The sequence below is a fragment of the Carlito syrichta genome, unplaced genomic scaffold, assembly GCF_000164805.1.
Source record: "Carlito syrichta isolate Samal-C Ts95f unplaced genomic scaffold, Tarsius_syrichta-2.0.1 Scaffold204872, whole genome shotgun sequence".
Lineage (NCBI taxonomy): Eukaryota > Metazoa > Chordata > Mammalia > Primates > Tarsiidae > Carlito > Carlito syrichta.
The window spans coordinates 1-7,225 of record NW_007148968.1 but is presented as its reverse complement, the minus strand read 5'-3'; the positions used below and the strand labels follow the sequence as shown (position 1 = coordinate 7,225).

At 45.2% G+C, this 7,225-nt stretch overlaps 1 pseudogene; it reads left to right on the top strand.

The window, feature by feature from the left end:
* Nucleotides 1-670: 670 nt before the first annotated feature.
* LOC103253150 lies at nt 671-6,944 on the top strand (annotated as a pseudogene).
* The last annotated feature ends 281 nt before the right edge of the window (nt 6,945-7,225 follow it).

Genomic DNA, 7,225 nt, shown 5'->3' with positions numbered 1-7,225 from the left:
GTACACTCTTTGCCTCCCAATAAACTTTGGATTTCACAATGAAAAGATGGGGTCTAAGGTGAGCCCCTCCCTTTTTCTATGTCCCCATGGGTAGAGTAGGAAGGAAGGTGGAGTTTTTGAAGACCAAGTCTTGGGTCTTATGTGGGATGAAAGAGGAAGTGGTTGACCTGTGCATTCCAGTAAATGCCCAAATCTGTGAACAGTTTGTAATTGTACTGGGACCCGGTTCCTGGCCCTCAGACCATGGGCTGCAGGTCCAGGAAGAGTTCATAATTCAGGTCAGTACCTCTAGTTGTTTAGCCTAGGTCTTGCCATTCCTGGCACTCTGCCAGAATCCAGATGTGACCAGGTGACCATGCAGGAGATCAGAGTTTTCCATCTGTAGCTGTGGAGCTTTATCTTGCATGTGCCCAGAGTGGGAGTGTGGTGTCCATCCCCATCACCTCCATTGGGTCATGGGTTCATTCCCATGACTTGAGTTTCTCTAGACCTAGGTGGAATAGGGCATCACTGTTACTTTCACTGTGTCGAAGATTGACCTCTGACCATATGCAAAGGGGACAACCTGCTCAGGAGACCTGGCTCCTATTAAGTTCCCTGAGTGGGGACCATGATTTAGATTCTTGACCTCAAGATGGGGATGGATGAAGGGTTCTTGTGTCCTCCTTAGGAACTGATTCTGGCTTGGTCCTGAGGCTGGTGAATGGAGGCATTCAGTGTCAGGGCCAAGTGGAAGTCTTGTACCGAAGTTCCTGAGGCACCATGTGTGATGACAGCTGGGACACCAATGATGCGAACGTGGACTTCAGACAGCTGGGCTGTGGCTGGGCCACGTCAGCCCCAGGAAATGCCTGGGTCGGCCAGGACTCAGGACCGATTGTCTTGGATGATGTGCGCTGCTCAGACATGAGTCCTACCTGTGGAGCTGTCACCACAATGACTGGCTCTCCCATAACTGCGGCCACAGTGAGGATGCTGGTGGGTTCCGAGACCTTGGACCTCCTTCTCTTGGGTAGAATTTGCTCAGGAGAAGTCTCCTCATTGCATTCTGATTTCTTCACTGAAAGTGTTTTCTATATCCCAGTATCCCTGAGGTCTTCTCAGCTCTCTACTGAGAATCAGTGTAAATTTTGTCAAGTTGCCTGTTGAGGTGGTCCTTTAGGACAATGGGCCCAACTGAAATGACAGTCAAGCATGTATCTACTTACTTAGGCACTGGGAGCATGAGGCTTAAGAGGAAATTGCTGCCCCTGCAGGGTCCTATATTTCCCCTACTGAATGGTACTAGTGAGGTTGAGGTAGATGCACACAGACGGAGGTGGTAAGACCATTATCATCTCACTGGTGTGAACCCTTCAAAAGAGGTTCTGTTTGAAAGTGGGATTATCAACTGAAGCCCCAACACTGAGACTTCCTAATTATGGCACATGACTAAGAGTACAGATTTTTTCTGTGTATATCGGCTCTATTTTGAGGCACCTGTGTCCTTGAGCTCAACTCCCTTTTGAATGGATTGCCTATGGCTCAAGTCTGGTTGGCAAGTACAGTCCCCTAGGAAACTTGTTAGTGCAAACTTCACACTTTAAATGGTTGGCTGGAAGATTACACATAGGATTTTTGTTGGCACTGACCTCTCTTACCTGCTGACTTAAAGGGCTGCTCAAACCTGTGAGGTATAGGTTTGGTTTTGAGTCCACTTGGTCACCACACTTAGAAAGAGTTGATTACCTTGGAGTTGGAAATAATCGACAGAATCTTCCTGGATATCTCACAAGGAGCATGTTTGTAGGGGTGTGGATGTCAACGTCCCTTTCTCCATGATGGGGGAGAAGACTGGACTGAGTGTCTGTTCTACTCAATGCCTCCACCTTTGTTCCAGTTTTGCCATGTTTTATGGAGAGATTCTGATCTGACCCTCTCTTTCTCACAACTGTCCGACCCCAATCCACACCCAGGCTGGGTGAGTTCTGCTGTTTCTTAGCTTGTGAGTCTTCCTACTCATCTCCAGAGTGCTAGTCCAGTAGCTTTAGGGAGACTGTGGAGTTTTTCCACTTCCCATAATCCTTCCTGATCTTTTTAGAGTGTTTATGTGGTTCCAGTTGTGGCTCAACACATTGATTCTCCTCCTTGGAGGGTTAAGAGCATTCCAGCTCCTGACATACTACACAGTGTCACCCAGCAATTTTGATGATAGGAGCAGACTCTGTCCTGAATCATGTCGGCTGGGAAGCATGGTCTATGCCAAAAGTCATATGAGAGGGGAGAACAGAGATTTTTTCATGTTTTATGTCCCAGATGAAGACTGAATGGTGCTTCTATCAGTGAACAATCCTTCAGGAGAGAATTGTCATTACCATTTGTGCAATGTCATTGCCATGACAAGGAATTGTCATTGCCATGTTGTGAACTTTTAAAGGCATGGTTTTGCTCATTTCAGGCTCTCTAGAAAAGACCCTTTTCTCCCCTAGCAACATACCTTCTCTGACTCTACTCCTCCTGATCCCAGTCAGAGATGACTAGACCCAAGCTGGCTTCCATACAACTCTTTCTAATCCTGCTCTGTTTTTCTCTCCAGATTGGTGGTTTATCACAACTCCTTCCAGTGGTAAGCATCTCTGAGTCTTACCAAAGTATCAGCATTCAGCGCTGTAGTCAACAGGCTTGGGGAAAACTCCTGGGTCTTGCATGAAGCCTCTGGTCACTCATTACTTCAAATGTGAAGGGCTCCCTTACCTACCAGTTGTGAATTGATCTGTAAAAGGTATCTGCTGGTCAGAATACTTTTGTTTGCAAGCAACAGGAACACAACTCAAACTCTCTTAAGCTAGAAAGGAAGTCATTGGCTTATATATCTAAAGTGTTCAGTGGTGGACCTGGAGATTCAGGTACAGCTGGGTCCAGAAATTTCAAGTCTGTTTCCCTAAGCTTTTCTTACCTCTGGTCTTTTATTGGTGTGGGCTTCACTGTCTTTTTGCACATAGGGAGAAAAGACAGCAGTGGTCACCCAAGACGACATCCCATTAGGAAAAAGAATCAGTTTGCCTTTGTACCAGTGGCTGACAAGTCCAGGGAGAATGCTGGTCAAACTGCTTGGCAACAAGCACCTTCTCTCAAACCATCTCTGGCATCTCTGTGTGATCTAGTGGCCCAGCCAGAGTTGGGATATGGGCACTCAGCCCTACTTGAACCTTGCAGGATGCTTTTTTTTTTAAATAGGAAAGACTGTTTCTATACAATAAAAAACAGAGCAGGAAAATTAAGACACAGAAAAAGTACTCCCCAGTTGGAACTTTGCTTTCCTTTGATACTCTCTGTTGTTTGCTGGCTGTTGTCATCCCTCTTCTACAAGATGAAGCCTTCCCTCTCCCTGGTTGTCAGCCCATGTTGTTGCTCTGCTCTTGAGCTGTCCTCTGTAGCCCAGGGTCAGGGTCTGAGCTGTCAGTGGAGAATCTGTGGAGAATATCTGAGGGCTTCCATATGTGCTTTGGGCCTGTTGCCTGTCTTCAGTAGGGACAGTAGGAGTCAAAGCTCTTCCTTGCCTTGCTCTATATAAGACCAGGATCCTGGACTCAGTGAGTCAGAGTGGGAGAGTATGGCCAAATATTTACTAATCCCCTGTCCCACCAACCTTTAGGCTTTCCCTACACTTCTGGGAAAGCATTGCAGATGGGGGGGGGCTCTCCTGGTTTTAAATCAAACCCACCAGCAAAACTATACCTTCCAAGAAGAAATGTTGTTTTGCCTCGTGGTCCAGGGACCTAATCATGGCCACATGGCTGCCAGTCATTGAAGACAACAGAGGCAGGGAAAGCTTTTTCTATATCCAAGAACAGATTCCCAATAAGAGAATCAGATGGGCTGATACATTGAGCTCATCCAGGAGCCTGCTTTTTAAAAAAAACTTCTCAAGGGACATTTTTATTTCTTAATGATATGAAATTGTAGGTCATTTGAATGTATTTGAATCTATCTCTCTCTTCATATATATATATATAAGAGGGGCCCCAAAAAACCCAGGATTGTTTTTTGGAGAGTAGGCCCCTTGTAGTATAGTCTTCCCCCACTAGGAAAGTGTTCTAGGAACCCATTGGCATCAGTGTATCAGATTTTTTTTAACGTGTTTGCCCATTTCATAATGGGTAATTTACAAGCACACCTGACCACACTGCATTGAGTGGTCAGCAGTTTTTGACCAAAAATGGCATGAACACCATGTTCCATTCTCCCTATTCACCCAATCTCACCCCAAGCGCCTTTTTTTGTTTGTTTGTTTCCCCAGATGGAAAAAGTCCTCAAAGGGAATGTTTTGCTTATGTGGAAGAGTGAAACAAAAACAGGCAAAAGCACAAAAATGCATCAAATTGACGAGTTCAAAAACTCTTTTGAGCAGTGCAAAAACGATGTTGATTGTTGTATTGCATCAAACGGGGAGTACTTTGAAGGTGACAGGTTTAAACATGTAAGAATAAATACACAATTTTTTATAAATAAATTTCGAGTTTTATGTGTCTCCTTTCATTCTTATATATATGTATATATACGTGGCGGAGTTCCCATTAATATTATTTTCCTTTTTTGTGGTAAAGTGTATGCATAGCAAAAAATTTATAATTTTAACAATTTTAAGGTATACAACTCAGTAACATTGACTACATTCACAATATTGCACAACCATCACCACTACCTAGTTCCAGACCTTTTTCATCAAATACCCACTAATCATTCACATCCTATTCTTTCCCCCACACTCCCCACCCCCAGCCTCTGGTGACCACTAATCTGCTTTTTTCTCTCTATAGATTTCTCTGTTCTGTATATTTCCTATGACTGGAACCACTACATTTTGTGCCTGGTTTCTTTTACTTAGCATGATGTTTTCACGGTTCATTCATATTGTAGTATGCGCCAGGATTTTATTCATTTTATTGCCAAATAATATTCCTTTGTATGGGATATTTCCTCTTAATTTACCTGTTGGTATACATTTGTGTCATTTCCCCCTTTGGTTATTATGAATAATGCTGCTATGAGCATTAATGTACAGTTTTTTGTTTGAATGCCTGTTTCCTATTTGGGCGGTATATACCTAGGAGTGGGATAACTGGATCATGTGATAATTCTACATTATTGTGAAACTTATAACTTATTGTGGAAACACTGAACAGCAGTTCAGTGTTCAGAAACACTACAGCAGCTGCACCATTTTACATTCCAACCAGCAATGCCTGAGGGCTTTGGTTTCTCCAGATGGTTGCCAACATTTACTATGTATCTTTTTTTCATGATGGTCATTCTAGTGGATGTAAGATGGTATCTCATTATGACTTTGATTTGCATTTTCCTGATGACTAATGATGTTGAGTTTCTTTTCATGTGCTGGTGGGCATATTTTGTGAGAGCAGAAGCCTAATTTTAGAGATGCTAAGTAGAAGTCTGAGGAACTTAGCCCAGCTCAACTTTCCCAGGACAGCGTCCAGGTAGACTGAGGCATCACGATACCTGGCACAGTGATGTTTCTGGTGGAGGACTTTCCCCCATGGAGCCCTCTCACTACCATTTTTCCTGTCTTCCATTCTCAGACCATGGGCGCATCTAGATATGCACAGCTGTATCAGTAGCAGTTAATGCCCGTTGCCCCTGCAGCTCATGGCTCAGTGAGTCCCCATTTACTTTCATATTCAGGGCAAACTTTGGTTTTGAAAGTGACATAAGGGCAAGCCCAAGGACTGATGGGATAGTTCCTGTGAGCAAGGAAAGGCAGCCTGAGTGGAGGCTCCGAAGAGTCAGGTTCTCAGGCTGCTCCTTGGCAGGTGGCTGGGAGCCTGTCTCAGTGGCAACTGGCTGCAGGGCCACAGCTTGAGCCCAGTGATCGCTGCAGATTCAGGCTGATGGCTACCCCTTCACTCCTGCATACCAAAGCCTGGTTCAGCAATTTAATCACTGGGCACCTAGGGGACTCAATCAGAGCATATACATTGTTGAGTACATACCCATGGGTTCTAGAAAACAACTATTGAGGATAATATGACAAAGAACAGGCTTTTGCCAGTGTCTGTACTGCTGACATTCATTCAAGACCCGGAAGCCTTGACCTGCTGAACCTCGTACGGACCTCAGAACCTCTTCCTTTAGGTGACACAGGTAAGAGTAAATTCTTATATCTCTCTCTAGGATCTGACTCCAGATTGGTCCTGAGGCTGGTGAATGGAGGGGACCGGTGTCAGGGCCGAGTGGAAGTCTGGTACTGAGGCTCCTGGGGTACCGTTTGTGACGACAACTGGGACACCAATGATACCAATGTGGTCTGCAGGCAGCTGGGCTTGGCTGGGCTATGTTGGCTCCAGGAAATGCCCAGTTTGGTCAGGGATCAGGATCAATTGTCTTGGATGACGTGCGCTGCTCAGGGAATGAGTCCTACCTGTGGAGCTGTCCCCACAATGGCTGGCTCTCCCATAACTGTGGCCACAGTGAGGATGCTGGTGTCATCTGCTCAGGTGGGCCTCCAAGACCTCGGGTGTCCATTTTAGGATATGGTTTTCTCCAAGAAAGGGCTTCTTTGCAGAGTCATCTCTCTTTGAGCTTCTCTGCAAGATGGGTGGTTCTCCTGATACCTCACTAGGGAAACACTGTCAGCAAATGTCTTTATTATCTTTGAATTTTATGGGTATGCCATAGCTTCTTCCTTACATAGGTCCCTACAGCAAACAGGGTTCAATCCACTTTCAGGTTGTAAGAATAAATTTCCCCAACATCTTTTTATGAGACTCACCCTCAAGGCTTCTATCTACCACTCAGCTCTCCTGGACGACTCTCAGCGGACATTTCTAAGTAATAAGGTGGGGACAGACACTCAGTGTTTCTCTTGCTCATCGTCCTGGGCACTGAGATTGACTCATGTTTCCTTCTTTTTCTTGCAGCTGCCCAAACAAATCCTACTACTCCAGGTGAGTCTGCCCCACCTCAGCCTAGCAATATTCCTCTCGGGAATTCTACCCTCTCCTGTTTCCAGAAGTAGGAGGAGTAGGACAGGCTCCTCTGAGAGGTGATTTTTCTCTGAGAACTCTAGAGTTTGTTAAGGTGACAAGCTGAGCTCCCACTACTATTTCATGCGTAGTTCAACCTTGGACTCCTGCCATTGCCCGCTGACAGCTCTTGTTCAGAGATGCTGGTGGTGGAAGGAGGCTTTGGTCCTCCTGTCATTTCAGGTAAAAATAATTGTCTAAAT